Here is a 26,486-nt window from a genome sequence, read left to right as displayed (position 1 = left end):
TGCCTACAGCCACTTTTGGTTCCACTGCGCAGCATGAGACCCGGTGACTCTGAAGAGCGGTGGCATCAGCAACGTCACCGCTCTTCAGATATTCCGTGTCTTGCGCTGAGCTCGGCGACTGTGAAGAGCGGTATTGTTACTACCGTCACCGCTGTTCAGAGTTCAGCTAGTAGTGGGGATGTCTGATAGACACCTCTCCATTACTTACACCAGGGATTGATAGCAGCTGACATTACACAGCTAACATCAACCCTAAAAATAATTACACATACCAGAATTAAATGCTCTGGCGGCTGGGAAAAGCAGTAGAGTTAGGGTACCGTCTCACAGTGGCACTTTGGTCGCTACGATGGCACGATCCGTGACGCTCCAGCGTCGCTCCAATATCGCTCCAGCGTCGTAGACAGCGGTCACACTTTGCAATGCACGACACTGGAGCGATAATTTCATGACGTATTTGCGATGTAGAAGCCGTTGGTTACTGTGCGCACATTGTATACAACCTTTGTTACACGATGCGATCATGCCGCCACAGCGGGACACTTGACGACGAAAGAAAGTTTCAAACGATCTGCTACGACGTACGATTCTCAGCGGGGTCCCTGATTGCAGTAGCGTGTCAGACACAGCGATATCGTATGGATATCGCTGGAACGTCACGGATCGTGCCGTCGTAGCGACCAAAGTGCCACTGTGAGACAGTACCCTTAACGCTATTCCCAGGCGCCGAATGCTAACTACAACTGTCATCATCCTTGCCTGGTCTCCCTGCGAAGCATTACATGCACTGATCTCAGGCCACTAAACGAGTGTGATTGACAATACTGAAGTCGTTCGCTTGCTTCCTGGCCTCTTTACACCAACTGAGAAAGAATGACACCGGCGATGTCCTCCTGAGAACAAGGATTTCTGTTCCCACATAAACAATCCAATCGATAAATAGGCAGCATTTTGCTTATTTAGTATGATACACCCCATAGTCCTCCATATATTATAATGTGCACCTCAGTCCTCCATATAGTATAATACACTCCTCAGTTCTCCATATAGTATAATACACTCCTCAGTCCTCCATATAGTATAATACACTCCTCAGTCCTCCATATAGTATAATACATTCCTCATAGTCCTCCATATATTAAAATACACTGCAATTCCTCCATATAGTATAATACACTCCTCATAGTCCTCCATATATTAAAATACACTGCAATTCCTCCATATAGTATAATACACCCCTCAGTCCTCCATATAGTATAATGTACTGCTACAGTCCTCCATATAGTATAATACACTCCTCATAGTGCTCCATATAGTATAATGCCCCGCCATTGTCATCCATGTAGTACAATTCACTTCCGATAGTATAATGCACCCCATAGTTCTTCATATAGTATATTGTATTCCCCATAGTCCTCGATACAGTATAATGCAGCCCACATATAGTATAATGATGCCACCCCAGAGAATAATGCAGCCACCCCACAGAATATATTGTAGCCCCCTGAGTATAATGTAACCCCCTAGAGAATATAATGCAGCCCCCTCATATAGTATAATGCAGCCCCTGAATATATAATATATGGTAGCCCCCTCATAGAACATAATGCAGCCCCCCATAGAATATAATGTAGCCCCTCCATAGAATATAATACAGCACCCCATAGAATGTAATACAGCCCACCTCCCCATAGAATATAATGTAGCCCCCAGAGAATGTAATACAGCCCCCCATAAAATGTAATACAGCCCCCCCATAAAATGTAATACAGCCCCCCATAGAATGTAATACAGCCCCCCATAGAATGTAATGCAGCCCTCCCACATAGAATGTAATACAGCCCTCCCACATAGAATGTAATGCAGCCAGCCCCCATATAATGTAATGAAGCCAGCCCCATAGAATGTAATGCAGCCAGTTCCCATAGAATGTAATGCAGCCAGCCCCATAGAATGTAATGCAGCACAGCCCCCATAGAATGTAATGCAGCTCAGCCTCCATAGAATGTAATGCAGCCAGCCCCCCATAGAATGTAATACGGCCAGCCCCCATAGAACGTAATGCAGCACAACCCCCATAGAATGTAATGCAGCACAGCCCCCATAGAATGTAATGCAGCACAGCCTCCATAGAATGTAATGCGGCCAGCCCCCCATAGAATGTAATGCAGCCAGCACCCCATAGAATGTAATGCAGCACAGCCCCCATAGAATGTAATGCAGCACAGCCCCCATGGAATGTAATGCAGCACAGCCCTCCCATAGAATGTAATGCAGCCAGCCCCCATAGAATGTAATGCAGCCAGCCCCCATAGAATGTAATGCAGCCAGCCCCAATAGACTGTAATGCAGCACAGCTCCATAGAATGTAATGCAGCCAGCCCCAATAGAATGTAATAAATCCCCCCATAGAATGAAATACAGCACAGCCCCCATAGAATGTAATACAGCCCCAACCAATAACCCCACAATCCAGTTATCACTCATTGATATATTTAAAAAACAAAACAAAAAAACACTCTCTTCACCCCTCCTCATGCCCCGTGCTGCTCCCGGCTCTGGCCTCAGCAGCTGCAGTCTGCCCACCCGACACACAGCAGGTGTGCAATGATATGACATCATCGCGCACCCGCAGTGTCAGACGCAGAGCGGGGAATGATGGGAGAGGGAGCGACAGCAGACGCTCTCTCCTCTATCATTGCATTCAACTGTACCGGCGTCATAGACGCCGGTATAGTTGAATGCGGCTGCGCTGGGGGGGGGGTGAGTCGGCGGCGGGGCAGGGAGTTGGCGCTGGTGAGCAGCCCACGACTGCCACTGGCCCTTCTGGCATTTGCCAGAAATGCCAGATTGCCAGTCCGGCCCTGGACACACCTTCTCATTTAAAGATTTTTCTGTATTTTGTTGACTATGAAAATTGTACCTTCACACTGAAGGCATCAAAACTATGAATTAACTAACATGTAGAATTATATACTTAACAAAAAAGTGAAACAACTGAAATTATATTCTAGGTTCTTCAAAGTAGCCACCTTTTGCTTTGATGACTGCTTTGCACACTCTTGGCATTCTCTTGATGAGCTTCAAGAGGTAGTCACTGGGAATGGTTTTCACTTCACGGGTGTGCCCTGTCAGGTTTAATAAGTGGGATTTCTTGCCTCATAAATGGGGTTGGGACCATCAGTTGTGTTGTGCAGACGTCTGGTGGATACACAGCTGATAGTCCTACTGAATAGACTGTTAGAATTTGTATTATGGCAAGAAAAAAGCAGCTCAGTAAAGAAAAATGAGTGGCCATCATTACTTTAAGAAATGAAGGTCAGTCAGTCCGAAAAATTGGGCAAACTTTGAAAGTGTCCCCAAGTGCAGTGGCAAAAACCATCAAGCGCTACAAAGAAACTGGCTCACATGAGGACTGCCCCCGGAAAGGAAGACCAAGAGTCACCTCTGCTTCTGAGGATAAGTTTATCCAAGTCACCAGCCTCAGAAATCGCAGGTTAACAGCAGCTCAGATTTGAGACCAGGTCAATGCCACACAGAGTTCTAGCAGCAGATACATCTCTACAACAACTGTTAAGAGGAGACTTTGTGCAGCAGGCCTTCATGGTAAAATAGCTGCTAGGAAACCACTGCTAAGGACAGGCAACAAGCAGAAGAGCCTTGTTTGGGCTAAAGAACACAAGGAATGGACATTAGACCAGTGGAAATCTGTGCTTTGGTCTGATGAGTCCAAATTTGAGATCTTTGGTTCCAACCACCGTGTCTTTGTGCGATGCAGAAAAGGTGAACGGATGGACTCTACGTGCCTGGTTCCCACCATGAAGCATGGAGGAGGAGGTGTGATGGTGTGGGGGTGCTTTGCTGGTGACACTGTTGGGGATTTTTTCAAAATTGAAGGCATACTGAACCAGCATGGGTACCACAGCATCTTGCAGCGGCATGCTATTCCTTCCGGTTTGCGTTTAGTTGGACCATCATTTATTTTTTAACAGGACAATGACCCCAAACACACCTCCAGGCTGTGTAAGGGCTATTTGACCAAGAAGGAGAGTGATGGGGTGCCACGCCAGATGACCTGGCCTCCACAGTCACCAGACCTGAACAAAATCGAGATGGTTTGGGGTGAGCTGGACTGCAGAGTGAAGGCAAAAGGGCCAACAAGTGCTAAGAATCTCTGGGAACTCCTTCAAGATTGTTGGAAGACCATTCCCGGTGACTACCCCTTGAAGCTCATCAAGAGAATGCCAAGAGTGTGCAAAGAAGTCATCAAAAGCAAAAGGTGGCTACTTGGAAGAACCTAGAATATAAGACATAATTTCAGTTGTTTCTCACTTTTTTGTTAAGTATATAATTCCACATGTGTTAATTCATAGTTTTGATGCCTTCAGTGTGAATGTACAATTTTCATAGTCATGAAAATACAGAAAAATCTTTAAATGAGAAGGTGTGTCCAATCTTTTTGTCTGTACTGTACAAAAATTATAATGGGTATGTATTATATCCATGAATAAACGGATATAACCCCTACCTACAACACAGACGTCTGAATGAGACCTAATAAGGACAGATCAAAACTTGCATGGAAAATTGCTCTGTATGAACCAGGCCTAAGCTTATGATTTTGTTATCCTGTTCTAGCTATACAGTATATCCATTGTTGTTCATTTGTGCATTACAATATTACAAGACAGGTTGGCATACACTACTGAATTTAAGACATATGAGTTTTAGAAAATGAAATTTTTCAGAATCAATGATGCAACCATAAATTTGCAGACAGCCAAGCTATTATATAAATGAAACCCAATGATGTATGAATGAATGCTCTTTTATATCATAAATAGAACGAGAAACAACAAAACAGGAAAGGAAATGTCATAAGAGCAGAGTATGATGAGTTACAAACTGCAATGTAGCTTTATGAAATAAAAAAAAACAAAACAAATGACAGCTATGATAATATTAAAATGTATATGAGAGCAAAAATTAGAATCATGACTTTACAAAAGAGGAAAGTTTTCCAGCGCATAATTACAATATTTCTAATTAAAAAAGAACAGTATTAGATTAGCAAAGAAAATCTGGATGTTAAGGGTCCATACAAATTTTATGATTTTGACTCTGAGTGTTTAACTTATTTTTGTGATTTGTCAACAAACAAGTGACCAAGTGATGTGCACCAAATTTATGAAAGACTAGATGTTTCCAGCCAGCTAACGCTCGGCACGCTCATTGCTATCTAATTAACGCTGCTGGTGATTAAACTAAAGTAAATAATGACAACATTCAATAGCGCTTATGTAGGTGGTAAATTAACTTAAAATGAAGTTAATAACAATAGTGTGGTGATGTGTTGGGGGCGGGATTATGTGTGGTAATGGGGTGGGGGGCGGGATTATGTGTGGTAATGTGGTGGGGGGAGGGATTATGTGTGGTAATGTGGGGGGGGTAATGTGTGGTAATGTGTTGGGGGGGCAGGATTATCTGTGGTGATGTGTTGGGGGGCAGGATTATGTGTGGTGATGTGGTGGGGGGCGGGATTATTTGTGGTAATGGGGTGGGGGGGCGGGATTATGTGTGGTAATGGGGTGGGGGGCAGGATTATGTGTGGTGATGTGGTGGGGGAGCGAGATTGTGTGGTGATGTGGGGGGGATTATGTGTGGTAATGTGTTGGGGGGGGCGGGATTATCTGTGGTGATGTGTTGGGGGGCAGGATTATGTGTGGTGATGTGTTAAAGGGGCGGGATTATGTGTGGTGATGTGGTGGGGGCGGGATTATGTGTGGTAATGTGATGGGGGGGCGGAATTATCTGTGGTGATGTGTTGGGGGCAGGATTATGTGTGGTGATGTGTTAAAGGGGCGGGATTATGTGTGGTGATGTGGTGGGGGGGCGGGATTATATCTGGTGATGTGATGGGGGGCGGGATTATGTGTGGTGAATTATGTGTGGTGATGTGGTGGGGGGGCGGGATTTGTGTGGTGCTGATTGTGTGTGGTGCGGATTATGTGTGGTGATGTGTGGGGGCGGAGATACTGTGCAGGGGGCGGGACTAGCTTGTAATCACGATGCCTCTTATATATATAGATATAGAGTAGATGTTTCCAGCCAGCTAACGCTCAGCACGCTCATTGCTATCTAATTAACGCTGCTGGTGATTAAACTAAAGTAAATAATGACAACATTCAATAGCGCTTACGCAGGTGGTAAATTAACTTAAAATGAAGTTAATAACAATAGTGTGGTGATGTGTTGGGGGCGGGATTATGTGTGGTGATGGGGTGGGGGGCGGGATTATGTGTGGTAATGGGGTGGGGGGCGGGATTATGTGTTGTAATGGGGTGGGGGGCGGGATTATGTGTTGTAATGGAGTGGGGGGCGGGATTATGTGTGGTAATGGGGTGGGGGGCGGGATTATGTGTGGTAATGGGGTGGGGGGGCGGGATTATGTGTGGTAATGTGGTGGGGGGGCAGGATTATGTGTGGTAATGTGGTGGGGGGCGGGATTATATGTAGTAATGTGGTGGGGTGGCAATATGTGTGGTGATGTGGTGGGGGGGCGGGATTATGTGTGGTAATGGGGTGGGGGGTGGGATTATGTGTGGTGATGTGTTGGGGGAGCGGGATTGTGTGGTGATGTGTTGGGGGAGTGGGATTGTGTGGTGATGTGTTGGGGGGCGGGATTATGTGTGGTGATGTGTTGAAGGGGTGGGATTATGTGTGGTGATGTGGTGGGGGGTGGGATTATGTGTGGTGATGTGGTGCGGGGGCGGGGGCGGGATTATGTGTGGTGATGTGGTGGGGGGTGGGATTATGTGTGGTGATGTGGTGGGGGTGCAGGATTTGTGTGGTGCTGATTGTGTGTGGTGCGGATTGTGTGTGGTAATGTGGTGGGGGCGGGATTGTGTGCGGTAATGAGGTGGGGGCAGGATTATGTGTGGTGTTGTGGGGGCGGAGCTACTGTGCAGGGGGCGGGATTAGCGAGTAATCACGATGCCTCATATATATAGATATGCACCATGATTAATCTAGATCTGCAATGTGCTTGACAGACTTGAATAAAAAGATCCATAAGGGAAGTTAACACTGCAGTTTTTGATTCACATTTGTAAGTAAAAGCCATAATTGGATCTAATTGGACGGGAATGCTTGCCATTCCTTTATACTTCCCATTCATTTTGAATCCACTTCCGGCTTTGAATTGTAAAATAACAGTAGATGTTCTACATGTATTTATTGAACAAAACACTGTTTTTGCAAAAAAATAAATTCCAGTGTATTTTTCTAGCGTTTGCTTTTTGTATTGCCATAATTAGTTGTAACTCTCTATCTAACATTTCAAGGATTCCTTCTCCTCATTTAAGTAATATCATCTTATAGAGCCTCCACTGGGGATTATATCATTTAATGTTTTCCATTGAGGGTCACCAGAAATTCATGTATGATAATATTGCATAGATTGTATCACAGAGTTTCTTGATGGGGGAAGAAAAGTCAAGAGGCTGAAACTTTTTTCATAGACACTGATGATAAGACAGTTCCTGTCACCTATACCCTCCTAATCCTGTTCCCCTTCCTCCGCAGATGCCATCTCCTATCTTGTCTCACAAAGGGCATGGGTGGCATTATGCAGAGTTGTAGGAATGTTCTTGACATGAACTGATGCAATACCTAGAAAAAACCTGTAAAATTCCAGGTTGTGAGGTAGCAAAACACAAAAAATGACCAGGGAAGTGAATATTTTCGCAAGTCACTGTATATATATTTCTGAGGCTGTCATATTTGAGTCAATGTAAATATGGCATAAGAGTGGCAGTTGCTCTGGGTGAGTCAAACAGTGTAACTATGCACGAGGCAACTGCCCTCCTTGGTCCCTCTAGTGGATTTGATACTGCTCCCTAACCATTATTCCACCTCAAGAGACTAAAATAATGGTCTTGATTTACATCAGTTTAAGGAAACATCTATTCTGAAACCAATAATTTTAGAGAAAGTCATAAACCATTCTGCAATCATAAAATAAATATGCGTTACTTCCGTTCTAGAATCACAAAAGGATTCAGGTTTCATCTCATTTCCTGCAAGTAACAAAAAAAATTGTTTCCTAATTCTAAATTTCGATATATGATTAGAAATGGATGCAATCAGTATGTTTAAATATAGTCACATTATTACAGCACATCAGGCAATGTAAACGTCATAGAGCCTAACAAGAAGCAGCTCTTGATCTGGTGACTGGGGTCAGCCATTTCTTTATCTGAATGACAATAACGCAGTTCTCACCACCGCTTATGAGATCAAAATGTTTGTTTATGACAAAAGATAAAAAGAAACTGTCCTATCATCTGACATGACTGTTTAGTAAATTGTATCCTTCAGAACATAACAAATCTGTGGCATCATTTCTCACACCTTGACATCGTGCTGTTCCTCTCTTCTTCCTACTAGTCATGTTGGAACAGTTGGGTGTTAATCGTTGGGGGGTGGGTGAGTGTCCCTGGACTCTTGGACTATGTCCAATCAGAAATGACATATCAGACTTCTCTACGACAAAGGGAAGGGGGACCAGTAATGCCCAGATACTGACACATTCTTAAATTTCCATAAAAAATATGAAAGGAACAGCGCAATGCAGAGTAATAAGAAAAAATGTCCCGGAATTGTTGCTTCATAGGAATATCAGAATTTAAAGGGAACCTGTCACCTGAATTTGGCGGGACCGGTTTTCAGTCATATGGGCGGGGTTTTCGGGTGTTTGATTCACCCTTTCCTTACCCGCTGGCTGCATGCTGGCTGCAATATTGGATTGAAGTTCATTCTCTGTCCTCCGTAGTACATGCCTGCGCAAGGCAATCTTGCCTTGCACACGCGCAGTATGCTTTGCCCAACTGCGGGCAAAGCCGAAAAGCATTGGTGAGCATGCGCCGGCGCACTATGTCCCGGAACACAGTGAAATACTTCCGGGACATAGTGCACCGGCGCATGCGCACTAATGCTTTTTGGCTTTGCCCGCAGTTGGGCAAAGCATACTGCGCGTGTGCAAGGCAAGATTGCCTTGCGCAGGCATGTACTACGGAGGACAGAGAATTTACTTCAATCCAATATTGCAGATAGCATGCAGCCAGCGTGCAAGGAAAGCGTGAATCAAACACCCGAAAACCCAGCCCATATGACCGAAAACCGGTCCCGCCAAATTCAAGTGACAGGTTCCCTTTAACAAAACAGCGTCTCTGAAAAGCTCATGGTTCCTCTTAAAAAAGGTAAAACAGAAATCAAAGGATAAATTCTCTTAGTATCAAGTCAGGTGTTTTAGATTGAAACCACTTTCAGTTACTAAAGCTTAGCCCAATAGTCTGTCTAATGCAGGGGTGGGGAATTTCAGGGCCATTTACGGCCCTCGATGACCTTTTATCAGGCCCCTGAGAAGATTCTCAGGGGCCACATTCTTGGGCAGGGAGGTGTATTTTGATTACAACCAGATCATTAATTTCTTCTTGCTCTATTAGCACACACACGCAGTGTTCACTACTGAAGGACATGCAATGAAAGATTACATCCTGAAACCAGTGCCAGAGTCAGGATGTACTTTGTTGGCGGAGTTTGTACGGTCCTCGAAGGATGGTATAAATATCCAAATGGCCCTTGGCAGAAAAAAGATTCCCCACCCCTGGTTTGCTAAATTAGTTTACTAAACTTTACTAAATGGAAAAACCCACCACAACCCAGCAATGACAGCATTGTGGATGTGTGAATGTTTTTCATTTTAACCCTTTTCTGATCTCGGACAGGATAGTACGTCCGAGGTCAGATCCCATGCTTTGATGTGGGCTCCGGTGGTGAGCCCACATCAAAGCCGCGACATGTCAGCTGTTTTGTACAGCTGACATGTGCGTGCAATAGCAGCGAGTGGACAACAAAGTGTAGGCAGGCACAACCGCCAGGGATCACCTCTAGCATGCTACAAAACAGCACAGAACCATGAACAAGAGAAGAAAAAGGGTAGCATGCAAACTAAAGGGATCACCGCACAGATTTACCAAAATATAACAATTTTATTAAACCACACTTATAGAACACTACACACAGCAGTTAAAAACACTTAAAATTTTCATAAACATAGCAAAGAAGTAATAGAAACCAGACCCGTAATAAGGTCAAACCACAGTGCCACCCTGAAAACTACCTAAGGAGTCAAAATACAAGTCCCCCCGTGGCTAAAAATAGCCAAACCATCGGGCGTCCTATACTACCTGAAAAAATGTACCAGGCCTCCAAAGTAGCATCCCCATGTGATGTATCAGGGCAATAGAAGATGGTGAAATGAAAAGGTGGCACCGGGCACAGGTGCCCAACGCGTATCGCCAGTTAAACTGGCTTCCTCAGGGGCAATGTCAGTAGTGTCCATATCTGGTGGTTAAATACCTTTCAAGTAATGAACAGAGTAGAGTCAGCTGGAGACAGGAGGTGTCCGGACATAGACTGGGTGGTGAGCATTCATGCGAGGGCCTGAAATGGCCCGAAACGCCCACGGCTGCGCAGTGAAGGAAAAAAGTCCGGTGCTCCCACTCCGGATCGCCCGCCCAGATGCAAGTGCGCACGCGCCAGAGCGGCGCACGCGCAATGCATACACCGCGGGCACGTCACAGACAGGAAGCACCCGAGCCAGTACCAACATGCCAGCGGTTGCGCAATAGGGCGCATGAGTGCACGGTCCCCTGTCCCAAAGACGTCCGCCCCGGGCCCAGCGCGCACGCGCGAACCAGCGCACACGCTGTGGGCCGAGGACGGACACCGAGGAGACAGAGGAACCGAAAGGAATAGCAGAATCATTTATCAAAGCCAGAGAGCATGGTGTGTTCCACATAAAGTGCGGGCACAAAGAAATAAAAAAGAGTCACCCAGTCCAGGCCCTAATAAACCGGCTGATGCGCATTAAGCCCAGTCCCAAGATGGCCGCCCCGGGCCCAGAGCGCATGCGCAAGACAGCGCACGCAAAATGGGCTGAGGACGGACACCGAAGAGACAGCAGGAAAAAAAACCATCACAGTGGGCCAGATATAGATACGATGAGATAGGGGAACAACAGGAGAGGGAAATCTGTTGTGAATTTGGTTTCTGGGCTCCCCCGGTGGTTTCTGGTTGTACTGCACTTGTGTGCTTCATCTCCTCTGTTCACCTGTTTTCCATCAGTATGTGGGAGTTTTCTATTTAGCCTTGCTCCTCAGTCATTTCTATGCCGGCCAACAATGTTACCAGAAGCCTTTCTGTTGCATGTTCCTGCTCCCAGACTACTATCAGCTAAGTTGTACTTGTAGTCCTAAGTTTGTTTTGTATTTTTGTTCCAGTTCTCTGTGATTGAATATTTCTGAGGCTGGAAGCTCTTGTGAGCTGAAATTGCCACTCTGGTGTCATGAGTTGATGTTAGAGTCTTAAAGTAATTTCAGGATGGTATTTTGAAAGGGTTTTCAGCTGACCGTGAAGTTCCCTTTTCTGTCTTCCTACTATCTAGTAAGCGGACCTCAATTTGCTAAACCTATCTTCATACTTCGTATGTCATTTTCCTCTAAAATCACCGCCAATATATGTGAGGGCTACTGTCTGCCTTTTGGGGAAAATTTCTCTAGAGGTAAGCCAGGTCTGTATTTTCCTCTGCTAGGGTCAGTCAGTTCTCCGGCTGGCGCTGGGCGTCTAGGGATAAAACGTAGGCACGCTACCCGGCCACTGTTAGTTGTGCGGTAGGTTTAGCTCATGGTCAGCTCGAGTTCCCATCTTCCAAGAGCTAGTCCTTTTGTATGCTTAATTACGTTCTCTTGCCATTGAGAACCATGACAGTTTGGCCGGACAAGGGTTAAAATAATTGGCAGAAGAAAGGAGAGAAAAGAAGTCTGCAGAGAATTTTTTTTTTTTTCCTGAGTTTGCTCATTAGTTGATTCACTAGCATCTCTGCTTACTGCAGCCTTCGTCTCTCTCCTTCTAATCCTTGAATGGTTCTGATTTCACCTGATTAATATGGATCCACAGAGTTTAGCTACAGGTTTGAATAATCTCGCTATGAAGGTTCAAAGCTTACAGGATTTCGTTATTCATGCTCCTACATCTGAACCTAGAATTCCTTTACCTGAATTTTTCTCTGGGGATAGATCTCGCTTCCAGAATTTCAAACATAATTGTAAATTATTTTTGTCTCTGAGATCTCGCTCCGCTGGAGATCCTGCACAGCAGGTCAGGATTGTAATTTCCTTGCTCCGGGGCGACCCTCAGGATTGGGCATTTGCTTTGGCACCAGGGGATCCTGCGTTGCTCAATGTGGATGCGTTTTTCCTGGCTTTGGGGTTGCTTTATGAGGAACCTCATTTAGAGATTCAGGCTGAAAAAGCCTTAATGGCCCTGTCTCAAGGGCAAGATGAGGCTGAAATATACTGCCAAAAATTTCGTAAGTGGTCTGTGCTTACTCAGTGGAATGAGTGCGCCCTGGCGGCGAAATTCAGAGAGGGTCTCTCTGATGCCATTAAAGATGTTATGGTGGGGTTCCCTGTGCCTACAGGTCTGAATGAGTCCATGACAATGGCTATTCAGATTGATCGGCGTTTGCGGGAGCGCAAACCTGTGCACCATTTGGCGGTGTCTACTGAGAAGGCGCCAGAGATTATGCAATGTGATAGAATTCTGTCCAGAAGCGAACGACAGAATTTTAGGCGAAAAAATGGGTTATGCTTCTATTGTGGTGATTCAACTCATGTTATATCAGCATGCTCTAAACGTACTAAGAAAGTTGATAAGTCTGTTTCAATTGGCACTTTACAGTCTAAGTTTATTCTATCTGTGACCCTGATTTGCTCTTTATCGTCTATTACCGCGGACGCCTATGTCGACTCTGGCGCCGCTTTGAGTCTTATGGATTGGTCCTTTGCCAAACACTGTGGGTTTGATTTAGAGCCTCTGGAAGTTCCTATACCTCTGAAGGGTATTGACTTCACGCCATTGGCTAGTAACAAACCACAATACTGGACACAAGTAACTATGCGTATTAATCCGGATCACCAGGAGATTATTCGCTTCCTTGTGTTGTATAATCTACATGATGTGTTGGTGCTTGGATTGCCATGGCTGCAATCTCATAACCCAGTCCTCGACTGGAAAGCAATGTCTGTGTTAAGCTGGGGATGTCAGGGGACTCATGGGGACGTACCTTTGGTTTCCATTTCGTCATCTATTCCCTCTGAGATTCCGGAATTTTTATCTGATTATCGTGACGTTTTTGAGGAGCCTAAACTTGGTTCACTACCTCCGCACAGAGATTGCGATTGTACTATAGATCTGATTCCGGGCAGTAAGTTTCCAAAGGGTCGTTTATTTAATCTATCTGTGCCTGAACATGCTGCTATGCGGGAATATATTAAGGAGTCCTTGGAAAAGGGACATATTCGTCCTTCGTCATCTCCCTTAGGAGCCGGTTTTTTCTTTGTATCTAAAAAAGATGGCTCTTTGAGGCCGTGTATTGATTATCGGCTTTTGAATAAAATCACGGTTAAATATCAGTATCCTTTGCCAATGCTTACTGATTTGTTTGCTCGAATAAAGGGGGCCAAGTGGTTCTCTAAGATTGATCTTCGTGGGGCGTATAATTGAGTGCGAATTAAGCAGGGGGATGAGTGGAAAACCGCATTTAATACGCCTGAGGGCCATTTTGAGTATTTAGTAATGCCTTTTGGTCTTTCAAATGCCCCTTCAGTCTTTCAGTCCTTTATGCATGACATTTTCCGTGATTATTTGGATACATTTTTGATTGTGTATCTTGATGATATTTTGATTTTTTCGGATGACTGGGACTCTCATGTCCAACAGGTCAGGAGGGTTTTTCAGGTTTTGCGCTCTAATTCCTTGTGTGTAAAGGGTTCTAAGTGCGTTTTTGGGGTTCAAAAGATTTCGTTTTTGGGGTACATTTTTTCCCCCTCTTCCATTGAGATGGACCCTGTCAAGGTTCAGGCTATTTGTGATTGGACGCAACCCTCTTCTCTTAAGAGCCTTCAGAAGTTTTTGGGCTTTGCTAATTTTTATCGTCGATTTATAACTGGTTTTTCTGATGTTGCTAAACCGTTGACTGATTTGACTAAGAAGGGTGCTGATGTTGCTGATTGGTCCCCTGCTGCTGTGGAGGCCTTTCGGGAGCTTAAGCGCCGCTTTTCTTCCGCCCCTGTATTGCGTCAGCCTGATGTTACTCTTCCTTTTCAGGTTGAGGTTGACGCTTCAGAAATCGGAGCTGGGGCGGTTTTGTCGCAGAAAAGTTCCGACTGCTCCGTGATGAGACCTTGTGCGTTCTTTTCTCGTAAATTTTCGCCCGCTGAGCGAAATTATGATATTGGTAATCGGGAGCTCTTGGCTATGAAGTGGGCTTTTGAGGAGTGGCGTCATTGGCTTGAGGGGGCTAGACATCAGGTGGTGGTATTGACCGACCACAAGAATTTGATTTATCTTGAGTCTGCCAGGCGCCTGAATCCTAGACAGGCGCGCTGGTCGTTATTTTTCTCTCGGTTTAATTTTGTGGTTTCTTACCTACCAGGTTCTAAAAATGTGAAGGCGGATGCCCTTTCTAGGAGTTTTGAGCCTGATTCCCCTGGTAATTCTGAACCTACAGGTATCCTTAAGGATGGAGTGATATTATCTGCTGTTTCCCCAGACTTGCGACGGGTCTTGCAGGAGTTTCAGACGAATAGACCTGATCGTTGCCCGCCTGGTAGAATGTTTGTTCCTGATGATTGGACCAGTAGAGTCATCTCGGAGGTCCATTCTTCTGCGTTAGCAGGTCATCCTGGAATCTTTGGTACCAGGGATTTGGTGGCTAGGTCCTTCTGGTGGCCTTCCCTGTCGCGAGATGTGCGAGGTTTTGTGCAGTCTTGTGATGTTTGTGCTCGGGCCAAGCCTTGTTGTTCTCGGGCTAGTGGATTGTTGTTATCTTTGCCTATTCCGAAGAGGCCTTGGACTCACATCTCCATGGATTTTATTTCTGATCTCCCTGTTTCTCAGAAGATGTCTGTCATCTGGGTGGTGTGTGACCGTTTCTCTAAGATGGTCCATTTGGTTCCCTTGCCCAAATTGCCTTCCTCATCCGAGCTGGTTCCTCTGTTTTTTCAAAATGTGGTGCGCTTGCATGGTATTCCGGAGAATATCGTTTCTGACAGGGGAACCCAATTCGTGTCTAGATTTTGGCGAGCGTTCTGTGCTAGGATGGGCATTGATTTGTCTTTTTCGTCTGCTTTCCATCCTCAGACTAATGGCCAGACCGAGCGAACTAATCAGACCTTGGAGACTTATTTGAGGTGTTTTGTGTCTGCGGATCAGGATGATTGGGTTGCCTTTTTGCCCTTGGCGGAGTTTGCCCTCAATAATCGGGCTAGTTCTGCCACCTTGGTTTCTCCTTTCTTCTGTAATTCGGGGTTTCATCCTCGTTTCTCTTCCGGTCAGGTGGAGTCTTCGGATTGTCCTGGAGTGGATGCTGTGGTGGAGAGGTTGCATCAGATTTGGGGGCATGTGGTGGACAATTTGAAGTTGTCCCAGGAGAAGACTCAGCATTTTGCCAACCGCCGTCGTCGTGTTGGTCCTCGTCTTTGTGTTGGGGACTTGGTGTAGTTATCTTCTCGTTTTGTCCCTATGAAGGTTTCTTCCCCTAAGTTTAAGCCTCGGTTCATCGGCCCGTACAAGATATTGGAGATTCTTAACCCTGTGTCCTTTCGTTTGGACCTCCCTGCTTCTTTTTCTGTTCATAATGTCTTCCATCGGTCATTGTTGCGCAGGTATGAGGTACCGGTTGTGCCTTCCGTTGAGCCTCCTGCTCCGGTGTTGGTTGAGGGTGAGTTGGAGTACGTTGTCGAGAAGATCTTGGACTCCCGTGTTTCCAGACGGAGACTTCAGTATCTGGTCAAGTGGAAGGGCTACGGTCAGGAGGATAACTCTTGGGTGACAGCCTCTGATGTTCATGCCTCCGATTTGGTCCGTGCCTTTCATAGGGCTCATCCTGATCGCCCTGGTGGTTCTGGTGAGGGTTCAGTGCCCCCTCCTTGAGGGGGGGGTACTGTTGTGAATTTGGTTTCTGGGCTCCCCCGGTGGTTTCTGGTTGTACTGCACTTGTGTGCTTCATCTCCTCTGTTCACCTGTTTTCCATCAGTATGTGGGAGTTTTCTATTTAGCCTTGCTCCTCAGTCATTTCTATGCCGGCCAACAATGTTACCAGAAGCCTTTCTGTTGCATGTTCCTGCTCCCAGACTACTATCAGCTAAGTTGGACTTGTAGTCCTAAGTTTGTTTTGTATTTTTGTTCCAGTTCTCTGTGATTGAATATTTCTGAGGCTGGAAGCTCTTGTGAGCTGAAATTGCCACTCTGGTGTCATGAGTTGATGTTAGAGTCTTAAAGTAATTTCAGGATGGTATTTTGAAAGGGTTTTTAGCTGACCGTGAAGTTCCCTTTTCTGTCTTCCTACTATCTAGTAAGCGGACCTCAATTTGCTAAACCTATCTTCATACTTCGTATGTCATTTTCCTCTAAAATCACCGCCAATATATGTGGGGGCTACTGTCTGCCTTTTGGGGAAAATTTCTCTAGAGGTAAGCCAGGTCTGTATTTTCCTCTGCTAGGGTCAGTCAGTTCTCCGGCTGGCGCTGGGCGTCTAGGGATAAAACGTAGGCACGCTACCCGGCCACTGTTAGTTGTGCGGTAGGTTTAGCTCATGGTCAGCTCGAGTTCCCATCTTCCAAGAGCTAGTCCTTTTGTATGCTTAATTACGTTCTCTTGCCATTGAGAACCATGACAGAAATCTCTTAAACATCGAAGAAATGTATATAAGAATACGGACAAACAAACTCAGATCCCCAAATACGTAATAACGTCCCAGAGTGCCCAAATACACTCAAAGAAAGAATGATACATATGAATACATGTGCATGGTACCATAGATGGAATCATACCAGGGCTGCAGACGCAGACATAAACACCCAACACATCTGATGATCGCTGCTATGTAGCAGAGCCGATCAGGGTATGCCAGTTTCTAACCCCCCTTTCGCCCCATTCAAAATAAAACAATAAAAATAAAATCAAATGTACACATATTTGATATCACCGTGTTCAGAATCGCCCAATTTATCAATAAAAAATGGATTAACCTGATCGCTAAACAGCGTAGCGAGAAACAAATTTGAAACGCCCGAATTACGTTTTTTTAGGTCGCTGCGACATTGCATTAGAATGCAATAATGGGCGATCAAAAGAACGTATCTGCACCAAAATGGTATCACTAAAAAATGTCAGCTTGGCACACAAAAAATAAGCCCTCACGCAACCCCAGATCACGAAAAATGGAGACGCTACGGGTATCGGAATATGGCACGATTTTTTTTTTGCAAAGTTTGGAATTTTTTTTCACCACTTAGATAAAAAATAACCTAGACATGTTTGGTGTCTATGAACTTGTAATGACCTAGAGAATCATGATGGCAGATCAGTTTTAGCATTTAGTGAACCTAGCAAAAAAGCAAAAAAAAACCAAAACGCATGGGATTGAACTTTTTTTGCAATTTCTCCGCACCTGGAATTTTTTTCCCATTTTCTAGTACACAAAATGGTAAAACCAATGATGTCATTCAACATTACAAGACGTTCTGCAAAAAATAATCCCTCACATGGCCATATTGATGGAAAAATTAAAAAGTTATGGCTCTGGGAAGGAGGGGAGCGAAAAACGAACACGGAAAAATGGAAAAACCCAAGGTCATGAATAAACTGTAAATCATGGCTAGTGATGACCGAATTTGTTCAGAAAACGATTGCCAAATGTAAATTCGGCACGAATATGGCACATATTTTATGAAATAGGTAACATTCGGTGAAAAGTACGGGAAAATATTTGCGTTGCCACAAAAGTTTTTTCAGCACTTTAGCAATGATAATGGTGGTGTTTCATGATCGTTTTTCATGTGTTTGATGAGGGGAGGGGGTTTGCAGAGCTCAGAGGAGCGGCGTTCTTGTAAACAGTCATTTTTATTTATTTTTTCCTAACTTTATGTGTGCGCATTGTGGCTAGCCAATCAAAGCGCAGGAAACACCCACAATGTACTGACACAACGGCTTGTGTCATTGGCTGCTGAAATCACATGTCCCTCTCCATATAATTAGAGGACATCTTGTTTTAGCGCCATTTGGACACTGTAACAGTGCAGAGAGGCTGCTCCTGACGCTGGCACTGTTAGCAGCAAGATTTTATCTAGTTAGCTAGATGGTTATATATCAGTCTGACAGTATAGCTAGATAGTGTCCAGTGTGGCTGTTGAATTTACCCTCCTGCATTTTTTTTCTTTGCCATTACTGAGGTCCACAGACAAAGCCAGCAGGGCACATGTCCTACAAGTGTGTTGTGCACTGCTTGTATTGTGCTCCATGCATGACTATAGCATTCTAAATAATATTTTTCACTAGCTAAATGTGATACAGCCTGCTGCATCCCTCCTTGTCATTTTGTGCTGTGGTGATATGAAATTGTCTGCTGACCTAACGTGCATTGAAAAAAAATATATAATTTTTTCTGTTGCTAAATGTGAAACAGCCTGGTATATCCCACGCTGTCATTTTGTGACGGTGATATGAATTTGTCTGCAGACCTAAAGCGCATTTACATTTTTTTTATTTTTTCTGTTGCAGAATGTGATACAGCCCGCCATATCCCACATTGTCATGTTGTGGTGGTGATGTAGAGCTGTCTGCAGACCTAGCGCACTGTTGTGAAATTGGATTCTGGGCTCCCCCGGTGGCCACTTGTGGAATTTAACTTGTGTGCATCATCCCCTCTGTTCACCTGCTCCTATCAGGACGTGGGAGTCGCTATATAACCTTGCTCCTCTGTCAGTTTCATGCCGGTCAACATTGTAATCAGTAGCCTTTCTGTGCATGTTCCTGCTACTAGACAACTCCCAGCTAAGTTGGACTTTTGTCCTTGTGTGTTTTTGCATTTTGTTCCTGTTCACAGCTGCTGTTTCGTTACTGTGTCTGGAAAGCTCTTGTGAGCGGAAATTGCCACTCTGGTGTTATGAGTTAATGCTAGAGTCTTGAAGTGATTTCTGGATGGTGTTTTGATAGGGTTTTCTGCTGACCATGAAAGTGCCCTTTCTGTCTTCATGCTATCTAGTAGGCGGACCTCGATTTTGCTAGACCTATTTTCATACTACGTTTGTCATTTCATCTAAAATCACCGCCAATATATGTGGGGGCCTCTGTCTGCCTTTTGGGAAAATTTCTCTAGAGGTGAGCCAGGACTGTCTTTTCCTCTGCTAGGATTAGGTAGTTCTCCGGCTGGCGCTGGGCATCTAGGGATAAAAAAACGTAGGCATGCTACCCGGCCACTTCTAGTTGTGCGGCAGGTTTAGTTCATGGTCAGTATAGTTTCCATCTTCCAAGAGCTAGTTCTCATATATGCTGGGCTATGTTCTCTCGCCATTGAGAATCATGACAGTTTGACCGGCCCAAAAAAGGGTTAAATTACTGGCTGAGAAAGGAGAGAAAAAAGAAGTCTGCTACAATTTTTTTTTTTTTTTTTTTCCCTCTAGTTCTGAGTGTGCTCTTAATTGAATCACTTGCTAGTCTGCCTATACTGCAGCCTTCCTCTCTTCCTCTCCTTCTAATCCTTGAATGGCTCTGTGTTCACCTGTTTCAAATGGATCTTCAGAGTGTAGCTACAGGTTTGAATAATCTCGCCACAAAGGTACAAAATTTGCAAGATTTTGTTGTTCATGCACCTATGTCTGAGCCTAGAATTCCTTTGCCTGAATTCTTCTCGGGGAATAGATCTCACTTTCAAAATTTTAAAAATAATTGCAAATTGTTTTTGTCCCTGAAGTCTCGCTCTGCCGGAGACCCTGCACAGCAGGTCAGGATTGTAATTTCCTTGCTCCGGGGCGACCCTCAAGACTGGGCTTTTGCATTGGCACCAGGGGATCCTGCGTTGCTCAATGTGGATGCGTTTTTTCTGGCCTTGGGGTTGCTTTATGAGGAACCTCATTTAGAGCTTCAGGCGGAAAAGGCCTTGATGTCCTTGTCTCAGGGGCAAGATGAAGCTGAAATATACTGCCAAAAATTCCGCAAATGGTCTGTGCTTACTCAGTGGAATGAGTGCGCCCTGGCGGCGATTTTCAGAGAAGGTCTCTCTGATGCCATTAAGGATGTTATGGTGGGGTTCCCTGTGCCTGCGAGTCTGAATGAGTCCATGACGATGGCTATTCAGATCGATAGGCGTCTGCGGGAGCGCAAACCTGTGCACCATTTGGCGGTGTCTACTGAGAAAACGCCAGAAAATATGCAATGTGATAGAATTCTGTCCAGAAGCGAGCGGCAGAATTTTAGACGAAAAAATGGGTTGTGCTTCTATTGTGGTGATTCAACTCATGTTATATCAGCATGCTTTAAGCGTACTAAGAAGCCTGACAAGTCTGTTTCAATTAGCACTTTACAGTCTAAGTTTATTCTATCTGTGACCCTGATTTGTTCTTTGTCATCTATTACCGCGGACGCCTATGTCGACTCTGGCGCTGCTTTGAGTCTTATGGATTGGTCCTTTGCCAAACGCTGTGGGTATGATTTGGAGCCATTGGAGGCTCCGATACCTCTGAAAGGGATTGACTCCACCCCATTGGCTAGTAATAAACCACAATACTGGACACAAGTGACTATGCGTGTTAATCCGGATCACCAGGAGGTTATTCGCTTTCTGGTGCTGTATAATCTACATGATGTTTTGGTGCTGGGATTGCCATGGCTGCAATCTCATAACCCAGTCCTCGACTGGAGAGCTATGTCTGTGTTAAGCTGGGGATGTAAAGGAACTCATGGGGACGTACCTTTGGTTTCCATTTCATCATCTATTCCCTCTGAGATTCCTGAATTCTTGTCTGACTTTCGTGACGTTTTTGAAGAACCCAAGGTTGGTTCACTACCTCCGCACCGGGAGTGCGATTGTGCCATAGACTTGATCCCGGGTAGTAAATACCCTAAGGGTCGTTTATTCAATCTGTCTGTGCCTGAACACGCTGCTATGCGAGAATATATAAAGGAGTCCTTGGAAAAGGGACATATTCGTCCTTCGTCATCTCCCTTAGGAGCCGGTTTTTTCTTTGTGTCTAAGAAAGACGGCTCTTTGAGGCCGTGTATTGATTATCGACTTTTGAATAAAATCACGGTTAAATATCAATATCCGTTACCACTGCTTACTGATTTGTTTGCTCGTATAAAGGGGGCCAAGTGGTTCTCTAAGATTGATCTCCGTGGGGCGTATAATTTGGTGCGAATCAAGCAGGGGGATGAGTGGAAAACCGCATTTAATACGCCCGAGGGCCATTTTGAGTATTTGGTGATGCCTTTTGGTCTTTCAAATGCCCCTTCAGTCTTCCAGTCCTTTATGCATGACATTTTCCGCGATTATTTGGATAAATTTATGATTGTGTATCTGGATGATATTCTGATTTTTTTCGGATGACTGGGACTCTCATGTCCAGCAGGTCAGGAGGGTTTTTCAGGTTTTGCGGTCTAATTCCTTGTGTGTGAAGGGTTCTAAGTGTGTTTTTGGGGTTCAGAAGATTTCCTTCTTGGGATACATTTTTTCCCCCTCTTCCATCGAGATGGATCCTGTCAAGGTTCAGGCTATTGGTGATTGGACGCAACCCTCTTCTCTTAAGAGTCTTCAGAAATTTTTGGGCTTTGCTAACTTTTATCGTCGATTTATTGCTGGTTTTTCTGATGTTGTAAAACCATTGACTGATTTGACTAAGAAGGGTGCTGATGTTGCTGATTGGTCCCCTGATGCTGTGGAGGCCTTTCGGGAGCTCAAGCGCCGCTTTTCTTCCGCCCCAGTGTTGCGTCAGCCTGATGTTGCTCTTCCTTTTCAGGTTGAGGTCGACGCTTCTGAAATCGGAGCTGGGGCGGTGTTGTCGCAGAGAAGTTCCGACTGCTCCGTGATGAGACCTTGTGCTTTTTTTTCCCGTAAATTTTCGCCCGCCGAGCGGAATTATGATATTGGGAATCGGGAGCTTTTGGCCATGAAGTGGGCTTTTGAGGAGTGGCGTCACTGGCTTGAGGGGGCCAGACATCAGGTGGTGGTATTGACTGACCACAAAAATTTAATTTACCTTGAGTCTGCCAGGCGCCTGAATCCTAGACAAGCGCGCTGGTCGTTGTTTTTCTCTCGGTTTAATTTTGTGGTGTCTTACCTACCGGGTTCTAAGAATGTTAAGGCGGATGCCCTTTCTAGGAGTTTTGAGCCTGACTCCCCTGGTAATTCTGAGCCCACAGGTATCCTTAAAGATGGAGTGATATTGTCTGCCGTTTCTCCAGACCTGCGGCGGGCCTTGCAGGAGTTTCAGGCGGATAGACCTGATCGTTGCCCACCTGGTAGACTGTTTGTTCCTGATGATTGGACCAGTAGAGTTATCTCTGAGGTTCATTCTTCTGCGTTGGCAGGTCATCCTGGAATCTTTGGTACCAGGGATTTGGTGGCAAGGTCCTTCTGGTGGCCTTCCCTGTCACGAGATGTGCGAGGCTTTGTGCAGTCTTGTGACGTTTGTGCTCGGGCCAAGCCTTGTTGTTCTCGGGCTAGTGGATTGTTGTTACCCTTGCCTATCCCGAAGAGGCCTTGGACGCACATCTCGATGGATTTTATTTCGGATCTGCCTGTTTCTCAGAAGATGTCTGTCATCTGGGTGGTGTGTGACCGTTTCTCTAAGATGGTCCATCTGGTTCCCTTGCCTAAGTTGCCTTCTTCTTCCGAGTTGGTTCCTCTGTTTTTTCAAAATGTTGTTCGTTTGCATGGTATTCCGGAGAATATCGTTTCTGACAGAGGGACCCAATTCGTGTCTAGATTTTGGCGGGCATTCTGTGCTAGGATGGGCATAGATTTGTCTTTTTCGTCTGCTTTCCATCCTCAGACTAATGGCCAGACCGAGCGGACTAATCAGACCTTGGAGACATATTTGAGGTGTTTTGTGTCTGCGGATCAGGATGATTGGGTTGCTTTTTTGCCTTTGGCGGAGTTCGCCCTCAATAATCGGGCCAGCTCTGCCACCTTGGTGTCCCCGTTTTTCTGTAATTCGGGGTTTCATCCTCGATTTTCCTCCGGTCAAGTGGAATCTTCGGATTGTCCTGGAGTGGATGCTGTGGTGGAGAGGTTGCATCAGATTTGGGGGCAGGTGGTGGACAATTTGAAGTTGTCCCAGGAGAAGACTCAGCTTTTTGCCAACCGCCGTCGTCGTGTTGGTCCTCGGCTTTGTGTTGGGGACTTGGTGTGGTTGTCTTCTCGTTTTGTCCCTATGAGGGTTTCTTCTCCTAAGTTTAAGCCTCGGTTCATCGGCCCGTACAAGATATTGGAGATTCTTAACCCTGTGTCCTTCCGTTTGGACCTCCCTGCATCCTTTTCGATTCATAATGTTTTTCATCGGTCATTGTTGCGCAAGGGATGAGGTACCAGCTGTGCCTTCCGTTGAGCCTCCTGCTCCGGTGTTGGTTGAGGGTGAGTTGGAGTACGTTGTGGAAAAGATCTTGGACTCTCGTGTTTCCAGACGGAAACTCCAGTATCTGGTCAAATGGAAGGGATACGGTCAGGAGGATAATTCTTGGGTCACTGCCTCTGATGTTCATGCCTCCGATCTTGTCCGTGCCTTTCATAGGGCTCATCCTGATCGCCCTGGTGGTTCTGGTGAGGGTTCGGTGCCCCCTCCTTGAGGGGGGGGGTACTGTTGTGAAATTGGATTCTGGGCTCCCCCGGTGGCCACTTGTGGAATTTAACTTGTGTGCATCATCCCCTCTGTTCACCTGATCCTATCAGGATGTGGGAGTCGCTATATAACCTTGCTCCTCTGTCAGTTTCATGCCGGTCAACATTGTAATCAGTAGCTTTTCTGTGCATGTTCCTGCTACTAGACAACTCCCAGCTAAGTTGGACTTTTGTCCTTGTGTGTTTTTGCATTTTGTTCCTGTTCACAGCTGCTGTTTCGTTACTGTGTCTGGAAAGCTCTTGTGAGCGGAAATTGCCACTCTGGTGTTATGAGTTAATGCTAGAGTCTTGAAGTGATTTCTGGATGGTGTTTTGATAGGGTTTTCTGCTGACCATGAAAGTGCCCTTTCTGTCTTCATGCTATCTAGTAGGCGGACCTCGATTTTGCTAGACCTATTTTCATACTACGTTTGTCATTTCATCTAAAATCACTGCCAATATATGTGGGGGCCTCTGTCTGCCTTTTGGGAAAATTTCTCTAGAGGTGAGCCAGGACTGTCTTTTCCTCTGCTAGGATTAGGTAGTTCTCCGGCTGGCGCTGGGCATCTAGGGATAAAAAAACGTAGGCATGCTACCCGGCCACTTCTAGTTGTGCGGCAGGTTTAGTTCATGGTCAGTATAGTTTCCATCTTCCAAGAGCTAGTTCTCATATATGCTGGGCTATGTTCTCTCGCCATTGAGAATCATGACAGCGCACATTAAAAAAAAATGTTCTGCTGCTGAATGTGATACAGCCTGCCATATCCCACATTGTCATGTTGTGATCGTGATATGAACCTGTCTGCAGACCTAATGCGCATTAAAAAAAATTATAATTTTTTCTGTTGCTGAATGTGTTACAACCCACCATATCCCATATATTGTCATTTTGTGGCAGTGATATGAAGCCGTCTGCAGACCTCAAGCACATTAAAATATTTTTTTTCCATTGATAAACGTGATACAGCAGCCAAGATCTGAGTTTGAAATTGTTTTGAGCCTATCTTCTACATTATGTTAATTTATGGCATCCATGATGAGCATCAAATTCTCTCTGGTAATTGGTGTTGGGTAAATGAGTAATCGTTGTAGGCTGTATCCTCGAACTTGTACTTTCCATAGCCGCCCTGTTATTGATCCTGTTCTACGTTCCCGTTCCAGCCATCATCATGCCCCTGTTCCTGATCAGTTCATCTAACGATACGTCGGCCATATTTCTCCAGCAAACCTGCACCTTACCAGCAGCAACTGTAGGAAAGACGACATTCAAATGCCACAAACAATCTTCTAGATTATATAGGCCTCATCCCCACGAAAAATATTTTTTTTATGTTACTAACCGAATACTGAAAGGGAGATCTCAGTATGAAATTGTTTTAAGCATCTAGTCAATGCTATACAGACCTCATCGACAGGACCCCTAAAAACTCTTCTGTTACCAACGTAATACAGTAGGGGACATCTCAGTTTGAAATTGTTTTAAGCCTCTAGTCAATGATATACAGGCCTTATCAACACACCCAAAAAAATTCTTCTGTTGCTAAGGTAATAAAGTGGGGAAAATCCAATTTCAAAATTGTTTGTCTTCCAGCCCTCAGCCACACTTAAACAATTCTATCTTGTGTTACTAACGTCATACAGTAGGGGACATCTCAGACTGAAATTGTTTTAAGCATCTAGTCAATGTTACAGTGGGTATGGAAAGTATTCAGACCCCTTCAAATTTTCACTCTTTGTTTCATTGCAGCCATTTGGTAAATTCAGAAAAGTTTATTTTTTTCACATTAATGTACACTTTGCACCCCATCTTGACTGATAAAACAGAAATGTAGATTTTTTTGCAAATTTAATAAAAAAAACAAAAACTGAAATATCACATGGTCTTATATAAGTATTCAGACCCTTTGCTCAGACACTCATATTTAAGTCACATGCTGTCCATTTCCTTGTGATCCTCTTTGAGATGGTTCTACTCCTTCAATGGAGTCCAGCTGTGTTTAATTAAACTGATTGGACTTGATTTGGAAAGGCACACACCTGTACCCCCCATTTCCTCAATATGGTTGTATCATCATTGTAAATAAGCAACTGTAATTGGTGTCACCCCCAACTCAGCCTGGATCATGACACTTACATTTTTCCCTCCTTCAGGCTGTAGCAGCTTACCTGCTGTAGGAGGTCAGCTGTCACCTTCTGCAGGTCAGCCATGGAGTAGCACCTGGTGCCACCTCTTTGTCCCTCGTTGGGTCGCAGTTTTCACCTGCTGTCACTTGTCCAAGTAGGGATTTGGTAGGCCACCTAGTTACACCCCTTCCAGGCTTTCAGAGAGATATGGAACAGTGATCCCACCACCTTGCCCATTACAGTCTCCATCTGATGGGTTGGCTATAGTGGAAGAGGTGTCGGTCCCCGCTATACTAGTTCTTTTTTTTTTAAGAGTTGGAAGGGACCTCCTGGGTCATCTGGTCCAACCCCCTGCTCAAAGCAGGATTCACTAAATCATCCCAGACAGATATCTGTTTGAAAACTTCCATGAAAGGAGAACTCACCATCTCTCATGGCAGCCTGTTCCACTCATTGATCACCCTGTCAAAAAGTTTTTTCTAATATCTAATCTGTGTCTCCTCCCATTCAGTTTCATCCCATTGTCTCTAGTCTTTCCTTGTGCAAATGAGAATAAAGATGATCCTTCTACAATGTGACAGCC

This window comes from Ranitomeya variabilis, chromosome 3, assembly GCF_051348905.1.
Source record: "Ranitomeya variabilis isolate aRanVar5 chromosome 3, aRanVar5.hap1, whole genome shotgun sequence".
In the NCBI taxonomy this organism is placed as follows: Eukaryota; Metazoa; Chordata; class Amphibia; order Anura; family Dendrobatidae; genus Ranitomeya; species Ranitomeya variabilis.
This window is presented reverse-complemented; position numbering follows the sequence as displayed.